The sequence below is a fragment of the Ictidomys tridecemlineatus genome, chromosome 6, assembly GCF_052094955.1.
Source record: "Ictidomys tridecemlineatus isolate mIctTri1 chromosome 6, mIctTri1.hap1, whole genome shotgun sequence".
Taxonomy (NCBI): domain Eukaryota; kingdom Metazoa; phylum Chordata; class Mammalia; order Rodentia; family Sciuridae; genus Ictidomys; species Ictidomys tridecemlineatus.
The window spans coordinates 70789887-70814456 of NC_135482.1; positions in this window are offsets into that span (position 1 = coordinate 70789887).

Here is a 24570-nt window from a genome sequence, read left to right on the forward strand (position 1 = left end):
GAAATCTGATAGGTGAGTAGAAATTAATTCAGTGACATGAAGAAGGATACATATACACAGAGGCATTAGGTTAAAAAAAAAGGGGCATGAAACATTGAGAACCACTGACATGGAGTTGATAATTATAGCAATGGGAGAGGGAAGATGAAAACAGAAATAGGTAGAGTAAAATGAGCCAGCAAAAGGCATCTCAAAAGGGGGATGGAAGAAAACTCAGAAGAATGGCTTTGTCCTAAAAGACAAAGGAAAAGATTGTTTTAGGGACAGAATGCTCAGCTGTTGCAAAATCTGCTGAGAAGTCAACTAAAATGAAAGCTGAAGGGTATCCTTTAAATTTGCAGCCATAAGTATGCTTGGTGACCTTAGCAGTAGCCATTTCAGGAATGGTGGGGGTGGAGGCTGGATTGAAGGGGGTGAGGAATGTATAGGAATTTTGTTGTTCAACAAAACTTTGTCATTTTATGAGCCTTTCATATGTATGTGTTATCATTTACCGGGACCTCACAGTTATTAATAATGTCCAATTGACTGGTTATAATGTAGGCTTGTTAATCAAAAAAGAAAGGAAGGATGAAAGAAGAGAAGGGAGAGAGAGAGAGAGAGAGAGAGAGAGAGAGAGAGAGAGAGAGAGAGAGAGAGAGAAACTGACATTAAATTAATTATTCAACCCAAGGGCAAAATGTGATAAACTACAAACAAAGATGCTGGCAAGTGATCTAAAGGTACTAGAATTACCTTGTGCTTAAGATTTGGGGACAAGTTCTCACCTGGAGCACTGGTAATGTGAACTATTTCACTGAATTTATTAGATATAAATTATGTCTAGGAAAACAATTTATGACCAGTCAAATGTTGTGTTTTAAGGTCTCTTACTTCAGAAGGAAGGAAGGAGGGAGGGAGGGAGGGAGGGAGGAAGGGGGACAGAGGAAGAAAAGAGAGGGAGGAAGAGAGGGAGGAAGAAAAGAAAGAGAGGGAGGGAGAGAGAGAAGCAGAAAATAAAGGGAAAGAAAGGAAGGAAATACCTCTTAGAGTTAAGAGACAGGCTTGCCTTCCTTAATTTTTTTGCTTTATCATATTAATAAGCACACTAAACTTACAGTCACCCAGTAAAATGTCTTTTGGGATAATTTTACTTGTTTATATACATTGCACATTACTATAGCAAATGATTTAGAACCAAATATATATTCACACTTTTAAAATCTACATTTTTAAAAAGATTTTTTTAAAGATAGACACAATATCTTTACTTCATTTATTTATTTTTATGTGGTGCTGAGGATTGAACCTCACATGTGCAAGGCAAACGTTCTATCTCTGAGTTATAACCCCAGCCCCTAAAAATCTACATTTTGTCCAACACATTCATACTTCCAGATAAACGATTCCATTTGCAAATAATAGGCAACATTTGTTCATTTCCTCTCACATTCTGTCAAAAGTTTTCTACTTTACACCTTTTAACACTCTTATAAAATCCAACTTGAACAGTCACCTATCCAACCAAAATACTCGCGTTAAGTGTCAACAGAGGAATTAAGTTCCAACAACCCAGACCTTTATGACTTTTAAACTTTGTGAGCTTCTCTCAGTAGAGAAAAGGAACTTCCAGAAGATAAATTTCCTCCACCAGGACTATTTATAAATATTAATGGTGGAGACTGAGGCACAGAGAGAACATGGCATCCACGCCCATCTTCCTACCCCTCTCCAGCTGCTCCTCATTGAAGCAGAAGAAACAAATGGGGATGAAAAAATTGTAGCTTGCTTCTACAATTAAAAATAATAATAAAATTTATTATTTATTCTAAACACTATTTTTCAATCACAAACTAGGGCTACATAACATATGGTCACTTACAAAAATGCCAACATCAGTTCATGGGTCGGCCACTTTAGAAGCCAATGATTATATTGAAAGAATTAAATCCATGACTCACCACCAAGACTTTCATTAGTCTTTGTTCAACCACAAGGATCCAGTTCCTATAAATAATCTTTTCCCTGATCCTCAGAAACCCCTGCTGCTTAACATTATAAATATGCAGCACTTTATATTTATGTACTCATTCCTCTTTAACTATTCTACATTCCAGAACTCATCGACTCTCTTGTCTCCGCAGCACAGGTCTCTACCCCAAATGAACTCATCCTGCTGATGTCCATATTTTTGATAAATGTGCCCTCATTTTCCCATATTCTTCAGGTCAAATTCTTGGCATATTCTGCAATTCTTCCCTCTCTGAGTCTCCCAAATCAAATCAGTTATCAAGTGCTCTAATAGTAATAGCAAACAGTTTTGAATGCCTACTCTTGTGTCGAGCTGTGACTATATAACTTGGAGTCACATTTACTCACACTGCATTCTGGTTTTGCAAAGAAAACATAAGCTTTTTTAAATTTTTTTCTCTTTCATTTGGCTCTGACTTTTACTCATAAGTCTTACTTAGGAGAGTAACAGAAAAGAAAAAAAAAATAAACAACTAAAACCTAAATATTAGTTCTAAAATCTAAAACTAAATATTAGTCCAATCTGGTAAATGGAACAAGTCAAATAGTTCCCTTAGGTAATTTTTAATCTCTCGGAGTAAAAATGTTCCATCTTTTGTAGACCTAACTTTCTTCCTGTTCTCCTGTCCCTGATGGCATCTTGATGACACCTTTGCATGGCAGCCAAGGTAGGTGGCACTCTTAGACAGCATTGTGTGCCCTCACTGCTCACTGGGCTGCCTGCTGCATCTATGACAAGGGCCATGTGATCTCGTCTCTGGGAATCTGATTGTATGGCTGCTGCTGAACTCTTACTTCTCTCTCTGGCCCACTCCTCTCCTCTGTTGCTTCATTCCCTCTCTGGTACTTCCAATTCCTCTCGCTGACCATTGGCTTGATATGTCCATTTGCAGTTCCTGCTGTAGAGTCACCATGCCCTTTACTGTGACTATGCAGTGGCAGGGCCACACTGGCTCTCCACTGAGCTGTTTTCTGTGATACCTTTGTGGGCCTCTAGGAGATTCTGGTTTGATTCCACAGTATACAGGAATTAAAGCACAGCTCAGAAATTGTGCACTCTGTCTCTCATCTACCTAAATAAGCTACAAAGATGGGACTGCTTTGGGAGAACACTATCTGCCCTACCCCCTTAGACTGCCTCCAAGAGAGACCTAGAGTCTCCTGTATCCAGGGAGGAGGCTGTCACCTCAATAATCTCTATTCCTAGAAGTACTTTAGATTAGACAAAAGGGAATGAAGGGAAGGGCGAGGGAATGGGAATAGGAAAGACAGTAGAATGAATTGGACAGAACTTTCCTATGCTCATATACACCACCAGTGTAACTGCATATCCTGTTCAACCACAAGAATGGCATGTAGTTAATAGCATCCACGCCCATCTTCCTCTTTGTCTATATAATATATCAAAATACATTCTACTGTCATGTGTGACTAAAAAGAATAAATTAAAAATTAAAATAAAAACATCTCTATTCCTTGTTCTCCTTTCTCCCTCATCTTCTTCCTCCTCCCATAGCCCCTAGAATCAAAGCAGGGGCTCTTCCTGATTGGACAGGACTTCCTTTATATATATAATGTCCTAATTCAGCCACTTCTACTTTTTGATATGCTAAAATGAGAGATAAAGTAATATTGAATCTTCATCTCTAAACCTGTCTTCTAAATCTACAAAATTTACAATACTACCACAAAATTTTATTTTGGATGCAAGATACTAAAGAGTAATGCTTTCTTTCCTATTATATCCTGCTATAAGTCCACCCCTCCTTAAACACACACACACACACACACACACACACACACACACACACAGTGGTTACATGACAAGAGCTGACCAGAGAGATGTTCATGTCATAGAAAATGCAAAAGAGACAGGCGCATTTTGTATGTGCTTTTTCAAATACTGCACACATGGTACTCATTGTTCCTAATCCTCACAACCCCCAAAGCCTGTTTCCACAAATAGAGGTCACTTTTTTTCACAAAGTCATTATCATTGCTGCTACTGAATAGGATGTGTCCTACTTCTTGAAACCCACATTATTTTGTCTGTGTCTCTCCTGTAGGTTCAGTCTTAGTCCATTTGTGATGCAAATTATACCAAAATACCTGAGACTGGATAATTTGTAAATGACATAAATGTTTGCAGTTCTAGAGACTGGAAGTCAAGGTCAAGGCACAGGCTCATTCAGTGTTGGGGGAAGATTGCTTTCTGCTTTGAACTGTGTCTTTACATGACAGAGGAGCAGAACAGAGGACCCACTCCCTCAAATCTTTCCTCACTCTTTAACCTTCATGGCTTAATCATCTTCCAAAGCGCCCCCCCCCCACTTGTTAATATTATTACACAGAACACTATGTTTCAGGACATGAATTTGGGGGGGACACATTCAGATCATAGCAGTCACTTAACCTCAATGGGTCTCAATTTTATTACTTCTAAAATAAAGAGGTACAATATGCTATCTCCAAAATTCTTTCCAGCCTCACTCTTTCAATTCCACCATTATCAATAGTATGGGATCCTTGACCACACATACCAGTATTCAAATGAGATCTTACTCCTAAGTGATTCTTGTTTTAACTTGTCACTCCAGTACCTACTAAAATAATTTTCATAATGATAGAGTTTTAGGTCAGTTGTTTGCAGAAATTGAAGAAATCAAAGAGGTAACTACAAAGTTATTGATAGAAACACAAAGATTATAGTAGTTTAAATGTGAATATCCAAAGTGGTTACAATTATCAAGAGGAGATGGCTGACTCTATTTCATTGTACATTCTGAATCCTTTAATCCAAATGGAATTTAAAGCACTGTCCTACCACTTATCCCTATAATCTGTCTGCTCAGCATGGGTTTAGGAACCTTAGAAACAACCTGCATATTATGTAAATAATGAGGTATAATATCATAAAAAGTGAGATAATTACATAGCATTTTAAAGACATAACTAAATTGTTTACATTTTTTAATCAAAGTAGTCACATATTTCTGCTTTATGTTTAGTCAAAATAGAGATTTGAAAAATAGGGCTTTTTTATAGCTTGTCAGTCTATTTTTAATTTTTAATAAATCATCCCATGATTAACCATATAGTCTCTTTCAATTAACTCATAGTGTTCTTCAGAATCTCTAATTATACCATAGATCATCATTCAGAACACCTGTTACTGTGGGTTTTAGTAATTTCAACCCTGAATATTTTGACATAAAGAGCTATAATCATTGAGAAAGTTATGGTTTTAGGAAACATTCTGCACTCCACCTTTCTAGTTAACCATAGCCTCTGTTGTGTAGCAAGAATCTTTGCTTACCAAAGCTCTTGCCCACCATCTTTCATCTTGGGTTACTAATTGAAGGAAATATGAATATTTAGTCCAAGAGCTAAGAGTATCAAGAAATTTAGTGTTCCCACTTTTAGCTTATGTGACTTAAACCTGATCGACACTATTTTGAGAAACAAAAAGGATGGCTCTGAGCAGTGGTTCCTAGAAAACCCACTCTCCTACTGAAAGACACCATTCAGCAAAATGTATCAAGCTCCGAATGAGATAAAGAATCTCATTCTTCCGAGTAATAACATTTGTATTTAAACATAATTAATTTAAATACAAATTTCCATATGTATTTTATATATAACTTGTTTATTTATCCGACCTGATGGCTAATTGCAACAATTGATATCCAGTTGCATGTACTGTTCTCTATTGGTCTTGCAAACTTTTGATCATAATCTCATTCTTAACTGTCATATGGTAAGTTCCAATTTTTATTACCAAATAAATTTATTTTAACTGATAAAAAGGTAACTATTGAAACATACTAATGGTGTTATAATTTGAATATGAGGTGGCTCCCAAAGCTCTTGTGTTAATGCAGGAATGTTTGGAGGTAAAGTGAGTGGGTAGTGAGAGCTGTAGCCTAATCAGTCTGTGTGGCTGGAGAAGGTGGTTCCTGGAAGGCTTCATTTTCTCTTGCCCCCTTCCCCTCTTCTCCCTCCTCTCTCTGCTTTATGGCTGCCATGAGAGGAGCAGCTTTTCCCCATGGGACCCTTCAATCAATATGCTCCACTTCATCTCAGACTCTAAATAGTAAACTCAACCATCCATAGACTGAACCTCTGGAACCATGAGCCAAAATAAACTTCCTTTCCTCGAAGTTGCTCTTGTTGGGTATTTTGGTCACAGTGATGAAAAGCTCACTAACACAAATGAAGTGCCATGTGATATTTCAATACATACATACATACATACATACATATATATATATATATATACACATATATATATATATTTAAGTTATGTAATGTTTAAGAAATTGCCAATTTTTAACTCTTACAATTTGTTGACATGTTGAGGACAGATTGGAAATGCAATGTGACTTTATTAATTTCCTCTGGTGATTTGAACAAGTTTGAACAAGCTTGATGAGAATATCATCTTAACCAACTTTGTTTCACCTAAGAAGTTGCACTCATAAATTGGTGTTCTAAGTAAGCAGGCCTCACTCCAGTGGACTATCTACTCAGCACTATTGAAGAGAATTGCTTCTTCATGTTTAATCAGAGGTGACTATATTGGTTTTATCACTCCCACATATCGCACCACTACTCTGACTTGCTTGTTCTCGATCTTTTTGTTATAAAGTTCCATATACACCTATTTCAGTCTCAAGAACTCTCTGATACTCCCTCATCTATGTCCTCCACAAGGATCACTTCTAAGGAGAGGAAAGAATGGGTAAAGAAAAGCTGCCATTGGATAATGGCAGCTGTAAGGCTGGGAGTTGGGTTTGTACCACCTGAGGGAAATCACTGGAACCATTGTCAGAGTTTGAACCATTTGGGAAGCTGTCCCAGGAGGTATGTGAGGCTGGCTACCCCACTGAGCATATCTTCCAATCCAATGGCAGTGAAAGTGATCTCTGTCCTCAAAGACAGGAAACCTAGGTCTTGTCCTTTCTTTTCCTTCCCTTTCTTCCTTTCCATGTACTTTTGATGGTGAGCCTTTTATTGGGGCAGAAGTGGTAGAAAGGGACAGAGAAAACAGTGGCTCTGATGTATTCCCCAAAATAGCTGCAGGCAGGCTAGACACCCGAAGGTAGAGAATGCAGGGTTGTTGGTTTTTTGTTGTTTTATTTATTTATTTTTTTTGTGTGTATGTGTGTGGTTTTTTTTGTGTGTGTGTGTGTGTGTTTATGTCTTTTAATGAACTAAGGAAAGTAGAATCCCTTTATCTTAGTTCTATGATATATATATTAAAAAATTGCCAATGTTTGCGGGGCCAAGTCCACTTTTTCTTCATATGCCATGCCTATTTAAAGTTCAAAAGGAAAAGATTGCTAAAGAAAATAAACCTCTGTATACTCTGGGAATGCCTTCAAAATTTGAATTTCAACTCAGTATATTTCAACACCCATCTATCCCTGTACCTCCAGTGGGCAAGGAGGCAGGATGTTGTAATTGAAAGAGCATAATACATAATCAACAAGACATGAACTTGAACCCTAGTTTAGCCAATTATAATTAAGCTATTTATACTATCCTTGAGTTGTCATGTAAACCTTTGACCCTCCCTTCCATCATCTGTAAAATAAAAACAATAACCTGATTACACAATTGTTCCCAGCATTAAATGAAGTGACAAGTGTGCCGAAGGTCGTAGGAATGTCATTTACTACGGTTTTACTTAAAATATCTTTTCAGTCCTTCAAGAACAATATCCATGTTATTGGGAAGGTGCAGCTTGCTTAAATGAGCAAGGGTTATTTCCTAAGGATCTCAGAGGTAGGACTACATGAAGCTTTTCTAAAATTAGTCACCCTGTTCTTCAGTAATCCTTCATTTCATATAGAGTATGGTTCTTATCTTTAATCCTCTTTTAAAAGCATCTGTTATTTCAATCATGGATATTTCCTCCTGAATTCTTTTTGACCTGGAATAAAAATACACAGTAAGGAGGGAAAAAAATCCAGTCAGTATATCATATTTATGATTTACTCAGGAAAAGTATGGAATAATTTTTATTTTCTCAGTGGATTCAACTTCTTGTTACTCATTATTCATTTTCAGTGAACAGAAAGTTGACACTTAGATATATTTGCCTCATACTGGATGAACATTATTCGAGGGTTTTTCAACAGATTGAAACCTAGACCTCTTCCTTTAATTACATGCTATGTTATCACCCCAAAATCTGTTGCTGAATCATAAATTGTCCTGAGGTCATTGTTGGTAAGGCAGGCACATTAAGATAAAAAGCTTCTCTGTAGTTATTGCTCCTGGGCACTTGAATCCACGTGCCTGTTCTCATTAAAAAAAAAAAAAGTCTTTCTGAACTCAAAAGCACAAACTGGACATCTCCTTTGTATTTAAGGACAAAGGTCGAGGCTCTGTGTCTGTGCCTTTTTGCTTCCATTGGGTCATTGGCTCAGTTATGGTTTTTCTTTCTTTTTCACATTTCTTACAATAGTGAAATACAAATTTAATTCTTTTGCAAGTTAATCATTAATTTCCAACTTGAAAATTTTCATTTTTAAAAAATATAGTTTTAAAGAATGCTATTGGTCAGATTTATATTGTTATATTATGTGCATGTATGAATATGTAACAATAAATCCCACCATTATATACAACTATAATGAACCAATTTAAAAATGTGGAATAAAAAGCAGATTTACAAAGACATTAAGTTTCAAATATGCTATGAATGTTCTAGAATATATTCTCACAGCTTTATTTGTCTTTTGTTGTATTAGATCCTAAATAAGCAATATATTGAATTGCATTCTACGGTGACTATAATTTTGATAGATGAATGTGAAGAAAAACAAGGAGGTGAGTATTGTCATATTTTTAAAGTTTTCAATATTTTATGATGTTTTGATATCATAGGACCTTGAGGACCTAAGGAGGGACTGCCCCTTCCCAAGGTGAGCTATTTCCTAGATATAACAAAAACCTTGACTGGAACAAGACTTTGATTGACAAAACAAGTTCATCCAAAACAACAAAACAAGATCCACATTCCCTTCCTTTCATAAGTTCTCTGCAGTCCAGAATCCTATCCTCCTACCCTAAGTCACCTTTGGACCAGGAATCAGTTAACTAGAGATCACTCCCATATCCCAGAACCTACTAGAATTATTGAAACTAGACCATCCTAAGCCTCCTTACCCTTCTCATCCTCTTCCTTCCTGTAGAAACCTCAACAAAGGCTGTAGCCCATGCTTTCCCACTGCTACCTCTGCCTCCTGACTGACCCTGGGTGTTTCCCCATGTGGCCTTCAGGGACATGACATGAATCCTTTCCTTGGGAAGTATGAGTAACAACCAACTGAAAAGATAGCTGTCTTCTTACATGCTCCTCTTACCATTTCTTAAACCTTCATTTAAGAGAAAGAGAGGAGAGAAGCAAGAAGGAAAAGAAGAGTTGGAAAGAGAAAGGGAGGAACATAGAGAGAGAGAAAGAAACCAAAGAAAGAGAAAGAGCAAGATGAGTTCTGCCTTCTGCCAGACAGGAAGGATAGGACATGGCAAAAAATGAAATATAATAAAAATAAGCTGAGTATTTACTGGAAAAAAGGACAACAATGTGGTAAGAATTTAAGAACCTTCATAAGATAGCAGAAGTAAAGATGAGATATATTTGTATACAATTTTCTTGGATGCAAGATGAAATCTATAATAGAGTAATAATAGATTTAACATTTAACTTGAAATTTGAAGACCCAACATTACCATCTTAAAATTTAAAAAAGAATATTGTAAAGCATCTATTTTACAGGGTCATTGTGAAGACTGACAGGATGATCTGTGTGAGCAGCTAGGACAGTGTGTGGCACATGGTGACTTTCTCACCCTTTTGTCAATATACAATTAAATATACAATGCCAAAGGATTTCTGTTATCTCTGTCTTTCCATGGAGTGACAATAGGGATTTAAGAACCTTCATAAGATAGCAGAAGAAAGCTTTTAGAAATAGACTAAACATTCTCCATCAGTAATGAATATTGGGATCCATTGTGGAACCCTATGAAAAGATACCTGTGACTTATAAACTGGAAGGCCAGATTGGTTAGACACTTTATTTTTAAAAGCTTTACAGTTGATTCTGATTTGAACTTTCTATTGAAAACCTCTGGAATATTTTTTCTTTAGTCATCTATTTGTTGTATGAAAATGTGCTTCTTTTTTAAAGGTTAAATAATATTCTGTTGTGTATATTTACCATAGTTTCTTTATGCATTCATCTGCTAAGGACTACTTAGGCTGTTTCCATTTCTTGGCAGTTGTGAATAGTGCTGCAATAAACATGGGAGTGCAGGTATCTCTTCAAAAATATAATTGCGATTTCTTTGGAAATGTACTTAGAAGTAGGATTTCTGGATCATATAGTGATTCCATTTTTAATTTTTAAAGGAATATCCATACTGTTTTCCATAATGGCCGGGCTAATTTATATAGAGTAAGAATATAAAAGTGTTGTCATCTTCATTTGGTCACCAATACATGTTACCATTTGTCTCTTTAATAATAACCATTCAAACAAGTATAAGGTAACATAACATTGTGGATTTAATTTGCATTTTTTTCTGGTGATTAGTGATGTTGAATCATATATATATATATGTATCTGTTGTGCATTTCTATGCTTTCTTTTGAGAAATCTCTATTCAAGTTCTTTGCCTAGGTTTGGGTTGTCATCTTGCTATTGAGTTCCTTATGTATTTTGGGTAATGACCTCTTATCAGATTTATGGTTTAAAAATATCATCTCCCAGTATATGGGTTGTCTCTTCACCTTCTTAACTACTCCCTTGGCTGTACAGAAGCTTTTCAGTTTGATACAATTCCATTTGTCTATGTTTGCTTTTGTTGCTTGTGCTTTCAATATCATATCCAAAAAACCATTGCCCAGACCAAAGTTGTAGAAGTTTTCTCTTATCTTTTATTCAAGTAGTTTTATATATTCAGGTCTTATGCATAAGTATTCAATCATTTTGAGTTGAACTTTGCATATGATGTGAAATATGGGTTCAATTTTATTTTTCACATGGATATTCATTTTTCCCAATACTATTTATTAAAGAAACTGTCATTTCTCCATTGTTTGTTCTTGGCAGGATTATTTTATTTTACTCTATTTTTTATTTATTTATTTATTTTTGCATTACAATTCTTAATACACCATTATACAATAATTTATCATATCTCTGATTATATATAAGGTATGTTGACACTAAATTCACATCTTCATACATGTATTTTGTATAGTGATGAGGGTCTCCTTTCACCATCCATGCTATTCCCCTTCTCCCTCCCTTTCCCTTCCACCCCTATTCCCTATCTAGAGGTAATCTTCCTCCCTTGCTCTCCCTTCCAACCCCATTTTGAGTCACCCTCTTTATATCAGAGAAGACATTTGGCATTTGTTTTTTGGGGATTGGCTAACTTCACTTAGCATAATCTTCTCTAATGCCATCCATTTCCCTGCAAATGTCTTAGCAGGATTATTGAAAATCAACTGACTGTGAATACATTGGTTATTTCTGTGCTATATTCTATTCAGTTGATCAATGAATCTGCTTTTATGCCAGTACCATAATGTTTTGATTATTATAACTTTGTAATATATTTTGAAATCAGTTAGTTTAATAACTCTACCATATTTCTATTTATTCTTTTATTGTACAATCAGTGAGACTTTACGTAACACCTATAATGTACTAAAAAAAATAACCAGGAACTAAAGATGCAAAAAATAACACACGACACATGATCTGAAGGATGTTTTTAGTGAAAGACACAAATGGAAAAAAATAACAATACAGAAAAGAGGCACTATAAAGTAAGTATATAAATAATATGCAAAAGGAGCTCAGAGGAGAGAACTCTACCATGGTAAGAACACACGAAGGATTCAACTGCAATTTACTGTTTTATTTCTGAAAGTATAAAGATTATTTCAGAATGAACTGTGAATATTTTGCTTTTAAGCCAAAGATCTTTTCTAGTAGTTTTCAATTCCCAATGGTTCTCGATGCCTGATACTATTGCCAGAAAAGCTTGATTCAAATCTCAGCACAGCCTCTTAGACTGGAGGATGCCCAAGTTCTAATTATGAAATCTGTACCCTTGGTTATATTGTCCCCAGTGAGTAATAACTTCATACCCGTGACCTACTTCCCCAGTCTATAAAATGAAGACAACGATATTTATCTGCTTTTTATGATTTGATGTGCAGCATTTAAATAGCATTTTTATTTTAAAGGGATCTTATGGTCATTAGTTTTTCCTAACTACTGTGTTGCCTCACAGTGATGGCATGAAGGCCAAAAGATTACTGCTGGCAAATGTTTTTGAAGATGAGAAGAACTTAATCCCATGATGTAGTAGCTGGCTTTCCCTGGCATTATGAGGGTTCCCAAGCTTGCTTGCACCCAGAGGCAGCATGGGGGTGCAATGCTCTCTCATTATACTATAAGTGGTTTGCAGTAGACCAGAGCATTGAATCAGAGAAAACATTTTTAATTCATTACGTCATCTAAGAGAAATCCTCCCAGAGACAAGCATAAACCAGGTGGACAATACTAACCATACTCCCAAGTATCCAATGTACCACCTCCGAGTCCTTCTTAATAGGGTGAAATTGTTGCTTGAAGCCAAGAATGCTAGATACCAATCCAGTCAACCTGAAATACAGAATTGAGAGTGTGTACACTCTAACATGGTAAATGTGTTTTTTTCTAATTATTCAGCTGGTTAAAAAAAATGTCCACTTCTATTTATTTTTGTATTCACTTACTAAGTTAATTTGTAAAGCCTTTCTAGATTATATATACACAAAAGTGTGTGTTTTTGGATTTACACATGACTATACTTTTGACTGATAAAGTAATTTTTGTGGAATCCATTTTAAAGAAATAATAAGAAAGTGGCTAAAGTTATTTATGATTTTAAATAAAGAAAATGGTGAAAATATTTAACAATTAAACAATGATTAAATATATTGAAGTGAAGCATTTTTCTGGTACTTGTAATTATATTTAAAATGTTTACTAATAAAAGGAAATGTTTTGGATAAAATAATTACAAAAAGGAGAAGATAGGATATGATACACGGTTGATTCTATATGCATCAAAATTAGTGAACTTGGAGAGTAGAATTATCAGTGAGTGTCAGTTTATTGATTTGATAATTTTTACATTTCTCAACTTCCCAGTTTTACATAATAACCCATATTAATTAATCAAAAAAATGATGGTAGTTTCATGCTAATTCTGAGATAGGCATCTTTTTTCACTCAGTTTCTCTTCTATTTCTGATGGTGGCCTTAGAAAGACATGCTATTACTTACAGTGGCTATCACTTACTAAATCAGGCCACATTTAGGCTCATCATCTCACTTAAAGACTTTAAAAGTGACTCCTGCACCTTGGTATGTTCATGTGTACGTTAAAACTAATCACTTCCTTAAAGTTCATTCTTGAAAGACCCTGCCCAATAATTCTCACTTTGTATTACATTTATTTATAGAGATGTTCTCCTTCTTCATTTAATTTATAGATTTTTAGGAGCAAAAATATGTTCTATATATCTTATACCCAATATTTCCTAATTCTGAGTAATTGTTACTGTAAAGAAATACTCTGTACAACATCATCTTACCCAAAGAACTGAAGGCTACTACTTCATGACTGTATCTTCCTGGCAGGCCTGAAACTCATTTCTTGGCTGGTGAGGCTAAACCATCCATCTTCTCTCCTGTTGGTTCACACATTCAACAAGCACTCAGAGCTGAGGACGTGGCTCAGTAGTGGAGTGCTTGTCTAACGTGTGCAAGGCCTGGTTTTAATTCCCAGAACTAGGAAAGGAAGAAAGAAAAGGGACAGAGGAAGGGAGGGAGGGAGGAAGGAAGGAGAAAAGGAGGGAATGAAGGAAGAATAAAGAAAGGAATATTCAGCAAGCACCTACTATGTGCCAGTCACGTTTCTAAACATTGTGGATAGAATAGTAAAGAAAACAGTCAAATGTCTCCCTTGTGGAGCTTACCAACTTGTGAGAAAAATACATAATATACAAGGCAAATAAAATATCTAATGTGGTGGATGGTATTAAGTATAAGGAAAACAACTAGAGCAGAGAAAGGGGACAGCAAAGATCAGTAAAGGAATGGGATTTTAGAGAGGATAGCCAGGAAAGACCTCCTGAGAAGACTGACATTTGTGTAAAACTTAAAGGTAGTGTGGTAGCAAACTGTGTGACTAACTAGGGGGACAATTCAGATAGAGGAAATAAGCAATGCAAAGATCCTGAGGTTAGCCTATAACCAGTGTGTTTGAGAAAGAGCTAAATGCAGAAAGGGTCAAAGCAGTAGAAGATAAAGCCAAATGTTGACAAAGGACTAAACTGTGGCGGGGGGGGGGGGGGGGGGGGGGGGGGGGGGGCGGGTCTTGCAAGGGTCGCTGAGATATTTTTCGGAATGGCTTGAACAATGTGCTTTATCCACAAAACTTTGGCTGATGTGCCACAGAAAAACCAATGAGAAAAGGATGGAAGCTTGAGAAGGCTTACAGTACAAACAGAAGATGATAAAACTGGTTTAGGCCACAGTGAAAACAGACAAGTCGGGGAGGAACTAGACATGCATTGCAAAGGAAGGCGTCTGAAAGACTCTGAGGTTTGGCCATGAGCAGACCAAATGATGAATTTTTCATTACCTGAGATGTGAACGATTATGACTAAAGCATTTGGAGAAAATAAGATCAGCTTGGTTTGTGTGACATCTAAAATAATGAGATGCCCAAGTAAGAGATGTTGAATTGAAAGCTGAATCTACAAATCTGGGGTTCCGAGGTAAGTTTCAAGATAGACATAGAAATGTAAGAACAATGATGCACAGATGGGGCTAGAAGCTATGAAATAATCTGACTTCGCCTATCATAATTAGATGGTTATGAAATAAGCAAAATTGTGCAAGAAATTCCCCTTCCCCCAAAGAAGAGAGGAAAAAATAGTCACACTTGACCTCTTTGCCGTTAGAAATTCACAGAAGTGGGCTGAGGATGTGGCTCAAGCGGTAATGTCCTCCGCCCACCCCTGGCATGGACGGGGCGCTGGGTTTGATCCTCAGCACCACATACAAATAAAATAAAGATGTTATGTCCACCGAAAACTAAAATAAATAAATAAATAAACAAACAAATAAAGGAAATTCACTGAAGTTAAAGCTATGGACACATTCGGGCACCCAGACCTCCCAGAGGAACTCCTACCACCAGCACCACACTTGACCAGTTGGGGTTCTGATGTATCATCCACTACTCTGGCCTCAACACTGATGGCAAGAAAGTAGCAAAGCTGAAAACAGAAGAAGGCCTGTATCAATTAGTCCAGAGGTTTTCCCGTTACCCAGGAGCTTGTTAGAAATACAGACTCCCAGGTCCCATTCTAGACCTACTTCCTATATACAGTGAAGTTTGAGAAGTGCTGTAACAAAGAATAGTACATAGCTCGCTGAAGCTTCAGGAGGTCCCTGGAATCATCTTGGAGACTCTGCATCTGGGAATTACCCATAAAGTATCAGGAGCTTATGGGTATGCCCCCAACATCTCTAAGCCTGGGATGAGGAACAGGTACTACTTCTCTCCCTGCGCATGCCTGGTACAGAACATACCTGCTGGGCCTTATGCTGTTGCTGCTTCCAAAATTTTAATACTAGGTTTAGTTTGATTTGAAATACTTAGACCACTGGAGGCTGGGAAGGTGAGTTGTAGCTTATATTTTGAGAGGAAAGAATTCATAATGTAGAAAATGTGCTTTTAAAAAATCTGGCAGCCACAAACCTTATAAAAACCCCGTAAGGGCTAATTTTAAATACTGGGAAGAATATACATTAAAATAGGAAAGACTGGTATTTTTTGAACGAAGTAATAAATAAAAACAAACCTAACTCTGGTATAAAAACAAACAATAGACCTAACTCAGATATATGGAGACAGTGTACGAAGGAAAAAAAAATAGTAGTAAAGCTCAAAACAAAGATGAATGAGAAGGTCAGAATCCACAGGATAGATTCTAAGTCAGCAATTGAGGTCAGGAAATGAAGATAAGACAATGTAGTGTGGTGTTTTGTTATCAACTCAGACAAGCTAGAACTCTTATTTCCTAACGTCCTCTTTCCTATGTGGTTCAAGGTTGAAAATGACCAAAAGAGAAATTGGCACAAGTTTCAGATGGCAGATGTGAGGAACCAGCCATTACTGTTTGAGAGTCACTGTGGTTCCCTGCAGCAGGACACAGATGCTGAGATGCTGGGGGTTCCAGCTTCCTCTCCCCCATTCTGTAACCCAGCTCTTTGTCAGCTGGCCTCATGGCCAGTGGTGACTGCAGGCTCAGCCACAGATGCGGACACTGTCCTTCCTATTCTTTGCTGGCTCTGCTTTGTGCTCACATCTGGCCTCTGGCTGTGGTGGCATTAGGAGGATTGCTTAGTGAATTTTCTTTGATCCTCCAATTCCTTCCTTTGGACCCTAATGTCTCCAGCTTGTCCTACAATTGTGTAGGCCAAAATTTTATATAAATTCCTTACTCCAAAATATTCATGGTGCTTCTGTTTCCTCAATTCAATCCTGACAAATAGTGATGGCTACCAGAACTGGCTCCAGGGAACAGAACTATCAGGATGGGAATCTGGAAATGTTAATCTGATTAAATTAGATTTAAAGGCATTTGTGACTCCACGCCCAGTAGTATGAAGACACTCACTGTCTATGGTATGGTACTGCAAAAGAGTTATACTTAAGTCATCATCTTTCATCAATTATAATCAAACTCTGAGAGAATACGAGGTTTTGAATGAACAAGGAGTTGCTGCCACTATGACATTTTAATGAAAAGGGAGAATACATTAAGTTGGGGGTTTTGTGGAGAAAGAAAATCAATGCAAGCCTTTACACTGCCAACTCCAAGTCTGAGTGAAGGACTAGAAAACTTTAGGTCTATGTCAGGTTGGTTAAGCTAACAACTATGCTTTTCAAAAGAGGGGCGTTGGTGCATCAGAGAAAAAGTCACTAATCAGGTTTCTCAAAGCACTTCTGCGGGTGGACAAGTCAGACCTTCAACTGAATCTGGGGTTCCAGGCAAGTCCAGCTGCTTGGCTGAGACAACAAAGGGGAACTGGTGGAAAAGTCCAAGGACAGCTGCCATCTCTGCACTGTCACTCTCTGAAGCCTCAGATGGAAAAACCAAAGGCAAAGACTAATTCTGCAGGTGACTTACGGTGCAAATGGGATTCACAAGCTCATAGGTCTCTATGTGCTTTTGCTCTTTGTTTTACTGCGAGAACTGTGTCATATAAATATGTATCAATAAAAGATCAGAAGAAATCAAAAGTTATCTCCAGAAGAATATGGTAATTTTATAACTTCTGAAACTTCCCAGGAATAATGTATTCAATCAATATAAGAATATGAAGGATGGGAATGAATGTCAATAATTAAAACAAAGAAATCAGAAAAAATCGAATTGGATTTTTAAACTTGTCACGGGATTTTTTATGAAAACAAATTAGCTGATTCATTGCATTTTCCATGTTACAGAGCTGTGGAATTTTAGAGTGGTAAGAGAGGCTACTTTACAACTGGATACACATAGTTTCTATAAATTCTTGTTCTGTGGCTATGTGTTCTTTAGCTTTGATCATGAAATTTGATTTGAAGATACAGTATATGAATAGTCACAGTAGGGAGGATCAGCAGAAGTTTGGACAATAGTTACTTCTGGGTTAGGTACAAAGTGACATTGATTTGAGGAGGGTAAATAGGAGATTTCTATGGTTTAGTGTGTATTATTTCTTAACAGAGCATTGGAAACATGGTGGTTATATTACCTTACACCATTTTGTACATACAAAACATTTCATCAAAATAAGATGGCTCGAACAGATTTAGGATGGAAATTTACAAATACATTTTTCTCCATTTTACCTTTGGCTCAAATATGTTAATAAAAGACATTTTTATGTTGGATGAAAGGTTCCTACCCAGCCAGTCAATGAATTATACAAAGCAATGTTCAGGAAACCCAGTTTCTGCAGAAATGCTTTTTTCAAGATTTACATAAAGTTTTATAGATAGAGACTTATGGAAAATATCTTATTTGAACAGATACAAAATGATTTGGCTGCAAGCAATGCATGAAATCATCTTCCCTTTCCTGTCCCCTACAGTGAAGAAACAAGGGTGACTTTGAATGATAAGAACTGAATTCTTGCCAGAACTCTGGCCTCTGCTAGCTGTAAGGCTCCAGCTCAGGGAGGGCTTTGAAAGGCTTTTGCTGACTCAAGAAGTGCCAAAAAGGAGGAGGAAGGGACTGGCACTGACTGAAGAAAAATACAAAGAAAGAAATCAAAATAACCATTGTTCCTTCTTACCAGCGAAGTATTCTTCAGGAAGAGAGATCAGGAAAAGGTGAGCTTAAGAACATTTAGAGCATCAGGGTTGGTTTTTTTTTTTCCCTAATAAATCAAAACAGTTGGAGTTTTTGGAAATGATGATATTTGGGTCACTTTTTAGCTCTGTCTTTAGGAAGACTTCTAAGGCAGCATCTCCTAATCATGCCTCAAACAGCTCACTCACATAACACATGGCTTTTGTTTATTCTTGTATGACTTGGTTTTCACATTTTTATACATGGCCTCAAGGAATGACTTTGATGCTGAATTTTTCTGGGAAAAAAATGAATAAATAAATACAGAAGTCATATATATATATATAATACAAAATCAGTGGGACTTGCAAGTGTTTTTCAAGAAAACTTTGTCCCCAATAGTTGTTCTAAGAAAGATTCTATTTCAACAGCATTCTGTGCCTCTTGACTACTGAAGTATGTAAATTTCTGGACTCCTGAATCAATCAGGTGTTCTGTTACATTGTGAAACATTATGACCATAGAGACAAAATATCTAAGAGACATAAAGCTCTTTTAATGTGAGCTTTTCTGGTGAGAATAGAAACAAAGTCTGAATCAATTCTGTGGCACATCCTTCTTCAGAGTTGTTAATTCATTACCTGTTGCTCTAGAAAATTCAACTGTGCAAGGGTTTTTGTTTGTTTGTTTGTTTGTTCTTTGGTTAGTGAGTTATCTTTGACTTTCCAATTTATTTCATTTATTTATGGAATTTGACTTTAACTTTTTTCCCCCTTCTGTTTGGGCCCCTTGTTACATCAAGGTGGGTGGCATTCAGTTTTAAAATATTCTTTCAAGAAACATCATAAAACACGGTATGAAAGCAGGATTTCATTTTAGCTGCCAAGCTTAAAGAAAGCTGTAAGCAAAGCAAATAAATATTCTTCATGTGACTTATGGTCATCCAGGCTCTACTTAAAGGAATACATTCAGTCTGATCTAAAAAGTTTGAAAATTTTTCCAACAGAAGACTTGAATAAATGCAGAATGAGCTCTATTCTGACACCTCTTCCTGCTGGTCCCTCATGTTCCGATCCTTTTCCATTAAATTCCCTGAAAGACTTAACACCAGGCAAAGTACCAACTAAGGTGACCAACAGTTTCAGTGTTCTAGAATAAAGTACATATCTCACAAAATAGCTCTGGCGAAGCTGAAACCAGATTCCAAATTTTAAGTTCCTTTTAAGTTTGATCTTTATGGATAAGAAAATTAATTATTGTGATGTATGAAGAAAAGTGAGAGGGACAGTAAGTTTCATGAGCCTGGGTGACAAAGATTGAGAAGCACATGCTTTCTACCTGCCTTTCCCCCTTGACCCTGGCATATGCTCTTTGATTTACAATTTGGTTGGGATTCCTTAGCCACTAACATGTATTTGGTGTGTGCAGGGGTGAGGGTATACTAAACTTTATTGTCACTCGATCTGAAGGAATTTGTCAGTAAAGAAAAGAAGCAGTAAATAGAGAAGAAAGTAGATTCAAAGGGTTGTTTTTTGTTTTTTTAGTTGAGGACTTTAACAAACATGGATATCTATGGGATTCTGTTTTCATAAAAGGAAAAATTTAAGGTCTAGGGAAAAAGAAGGGAAATCTGCTTCAGTGGAGGCCTTGTGAAGGAGAGGCACTTAAGGCACTGGGTGCACAGTCAGAAGGTTTAGGCAGGTAGGAGCATGACAATTTATTCATAGTTATAGGTGGACACCTGAGCAGCTAGACACCAGAAGCCAGTGAGTTGGTAGATGTGGTGGAGGAATAGAAGATCCGATTTCCAGTGATACAGAAAATAAGGTTATCAATGAGAGAGAAGGTGAGTGAGGAGGTTTTAGAGTTTTAAGGAAGATAAGAAAGAATGAAATAATCAGTAGGCTGATGATGGAGTGAACTGACAGGGGACATGGGACAAGATTGCTTGGCAATGCTGAGAGCCCATGTGAGGACAGCAGCCACGAATTTAAAAGAGAGACCAGGCAGCAGGGTAGGTTTCAGTTTATAGTTTTTACTTCCAGCCACAGTCTGCTGCATGGATCCAGGGTTGAATTTGTGCAGTTAGGATTTTCTCGGTATGTACAAGAACAGAAGGAGGAGGAAAAGGCCCACTGTGGAGCTAATCATTGAGATGATGGTGATGATTATGACAGAAGATCATGGAATCTAAGTTGGGTACAGAAAGAAACAGTCACAATAAAGGAAGGACAAACAGTGGAAGGGTAATAAAATCAATGGATTGTTTATCCTGGGGATCAGAATTTTTTTGAGCCAAACTCTAGACGGAGCAAGTTGGAAAGAGAGGAGGTACACAGAGTCCATGCTTGGTGCTGTCGGGAAAGAGGTGCAGGTGTCAGAAAGGGTAATATGGTCATGGGGTCCTTGATGACAGTTGGGTGGACAACAAGAAAATCAGAAGATTTTAAGGGCTGGCCATCAGGATATCCACATGGCTACTGACATATTCAGGAACTGAGTGGAAAGACAGTAAACAAAAGTTTGAATTTTGAAGGCATGAGAGAAAGTAACCAAAGCTCTGTGGTCAGTTGTCACAAGGAAGAGGTGGGGCATTACAGTTGGAAGGTCTGAACAGCAAGTCCAGGGCTGGTAGGGAAGAAGGGGATCCAGTGAGCTGGAGGTGGCCACAAGGAGCAAGGAAGAAACCTATTGTACCCTTGTGTACGGTGACATGAGCGGAATAGGAGAAAACAGTCACGTCAAGAGTCTCCCCTGAATATCTGGAAGAATTTCTACATTCATGTTACTCCTATGATCTTTCACATGCATCTTTATGATTTTTTTCCCCTTCCAAGTTTTAAATTGTCTTCCTCTTCCCCTACTTACATTTTGCTTACAATGCGTCACCTCCAAGATATTTGTCAGGCCACAGGAGGTGTGGATGAGAAAAATCAGTAATGAATGAACCAACCAGTTGACCCAGTAAAAAATGTGATGCTTATGTTTGGTTTTTGTTTTCTTAAATTGCTTTAATTCTCACTAGTCAGACACCAAGAGGTGGCTTAAATATAGGGAGGGAACTTGAATCCCACACACAAATGTTCTCTATCAATCCCTAACCTCCCTGAGTAAAATGAGTAATATTTTTCCATATAGACCCTCGACATTTCTCAAGGTTAATAAGGTGTGAACGAAAGCATCTGGAAATAGAAGCTGCTACTTTAATTGATTTGTAACATATATTCTAAATTAAATAAATATATATATATATTCATCACGAAAACACCTCCCCACCACCACCCACCCTCTTGTAGAAAGATTCTCTAGTCACTACTGACTATCAATAAACATTTCCCGGCATGCAGCAGCATGGGTGCAGACATAGCTTAATTCATGGATATAATGATCCAATTCTTGTCTATGAACTTGATCTATGTTGAATTTTATCCAAGTAAATTTAGTTACAAAAAGTACTGGAACACTTTTTGTTTCTGCAATTGTGTATCTTGGACTATAAAATGATGTTATAATGTGGTTTCAAGAACATTATGTGTTTTAATAAATACTGCAAATTGAATCCTTTCGAAACTTTTTTTTTCATTTTCTAAAAGCACATGTGATAAGCTTACACTAAATGGAACTTAACATAAACAGGATTCACTTTAAGAATCAATGGAGTCAACAGAATCAGAATCGACTGAAAATAAGTCTGACACTCACTCTGAAATTCATGTGAACTCAGGAAGACCCAGGGCAGTCCAAAACAAGGGGAAACACCCTGTCCTAACCAAGTTGACTTGACTTTGGAAATAGGAAATTAGGAAAATAAGGGGCCACTCTGTTTTTAAATGCTTAACAATATGGGGGGGAGTGCATATGGGAGAAATGTGGAGGGAGATGAGACACAGAGACAAAAGTGGGAAAAAGGGATGGGTCCAAGGGAAAGGCAAATGGGCAGGATCACTTCCCCACAGTGCAGTGCAGTAGCAGCCTCCCTGAGCCGAGATTTGCTCAGGCCTGTGTTTGGAAAGTGGCAGTTCAGATACAGACAACATGTGGGCTTGCTTGGTGAATGAAAATGATAGAATGTCCTAGAAGTTTCATTTAGGAATTTAGAAAAGGAAGTCGTTTGGTTTCTTAGTGGATCATTAGGTGGGTTATTAAGTCATTTATGGCTTAATTTCCATGTCAAGCCCTCAGTTTTACACACATACACACTCCCACCAAGAACACAAATTACAGAACAGATTTAATTTTTCACAGGTGCTTTAGCCAAAAACCTCCTAAGTGGTTAAAACTCTGAGAATATGCACAAACTCAGCTTTAGAACATATTGTGAAGGTTAAGAATTGATTTTTAATTAATTTTGTAGGTCTCAGAAGTCGAGTATGTAATGCAAAGGGAATATAAGCAACATACCACCAACAAGTTAATGACTAAATGCTGAACTAATTTAATAAAATATAATATTGAAACATATATATATTGCATGTAAATTCCATATTTATGATTGCAATAAACTTATAATAAAATCCCACTGCATGCTTGCAATATTATTATTAAGTTTCATTTCCATCTTCAACTACCTACTTTTAAAAATATGTAATATTACCTTGAGCCATTTGGCTTTTATGTGGCAACTGCATTTACCTTAACTCTTCCCTGGAGGAAGATTGGATCATTTATTTCATTCTGAAGGAAATGATTTCTGCATCAGAACGAAATAAAAATGATTAAATGTGAATTGAATCACTTAATCCTGTTTCTTGGGTCAAAGGGCATAATTATCTCTCCTGCTAAGTGCTATCTGTGCAATCCTGTACCAGAACTTAGACTTATAAGTAGCTTTAAATGATGCATTGTGAGAAAAGAGTGGCAAGCAGACAACAGAGGCAAAGACTCAGGTGGGGGGGTACAAGCTCACCAAACCTGTGTTAGTTTACCCAACATGCGTGCACAATCTATCCAGTTTTTTGGTAAGAATTTTCTGTGAAAGCATATCAGTGAACTTAACAAAATGTATGAGGACAATATTTTTCCTCACTGAGGATGCTCTGGGCACGTGCAGTTGTAGAACTAGCACAAGATCAACAAGCCTTTCGCAGCACCAGCACCGTGTTTATCAGGCCTATCCTTTGTTTGCAGCAGATGCAAATTCAGACTCATAAAAGTTCCCCCTGTGGTCAGCTTGCTGCATTCCAGAGTGGCCTGTTGGTAAGGCTTGCAAAAAAAGAAAGCAAAATGAATTTCCAGAGAAAGAGAGAGAGAGAGAGAGAGAGAGAGAAACAGTCTGAGTATTGGAAAACCTGGGTGGGAATCCAGGCCTTTCATTCTAGTAGCTCTTTGACTGCTGTTGAATCATTAACGCTCTCTGTGCCTCATTTTCCTCATCTATGAAATGGAAATAAGACTTACCTTGTGAAAAATTATTAAATGAGACAACATTTGGAAAGGGAGGAGCATACATCCATTGCTCAGAAACCAGCTCTTGTTATATGCCATGACTGACAGGCATTTAGAGGCAGCAGCACCAATCCTGGGGATGGATTTGTTCTCAGCTGGGGATTCTTGAAATGGCATACTTCTGTTTAGAGAAAAGGGACAGTCCCATGATATACCTGTGGCCCAACATGTCATCTGGCTAGTATACCTTTTGCTCACCAGGTACCTCTTTGGATGATAAATCATACCATCACCCTCACACTGGAAATTTAGTGTCTTCTTTCCTCGGCTAATTTTGTAGTGGCCAGATTCTGAAACATATGGAGAGTTTCATGCACCTTTCCAGGTCCATGTCTGAGATTCTGAGGAGATACTATCTCAGCACCAAACCTTGGAGTGGAATTACATTCCCTCCCAAATTCATATGCTGAATCCTAAACTCCCCCCGCACTACTGCAGAATGTATCTTATTTGGAAACAGGGTCTTTACAGAAGTTATCAAATTAAAACAGGGTTGTTAGGGTGATCTCTAATACAACATGACCAGCATTCTTGTGAAAAGGGGAATGTCAGAGACAAGCATTAAGGGAAGATGATGTGGCTAGGCACAAAGAGAACATGGCTTGCACAAGATATGGAGAGAGGCTCCTAACAGATACTTCCCTTACAGGATCCCACCTACTGAGACCTGGATCTCAGGCTTT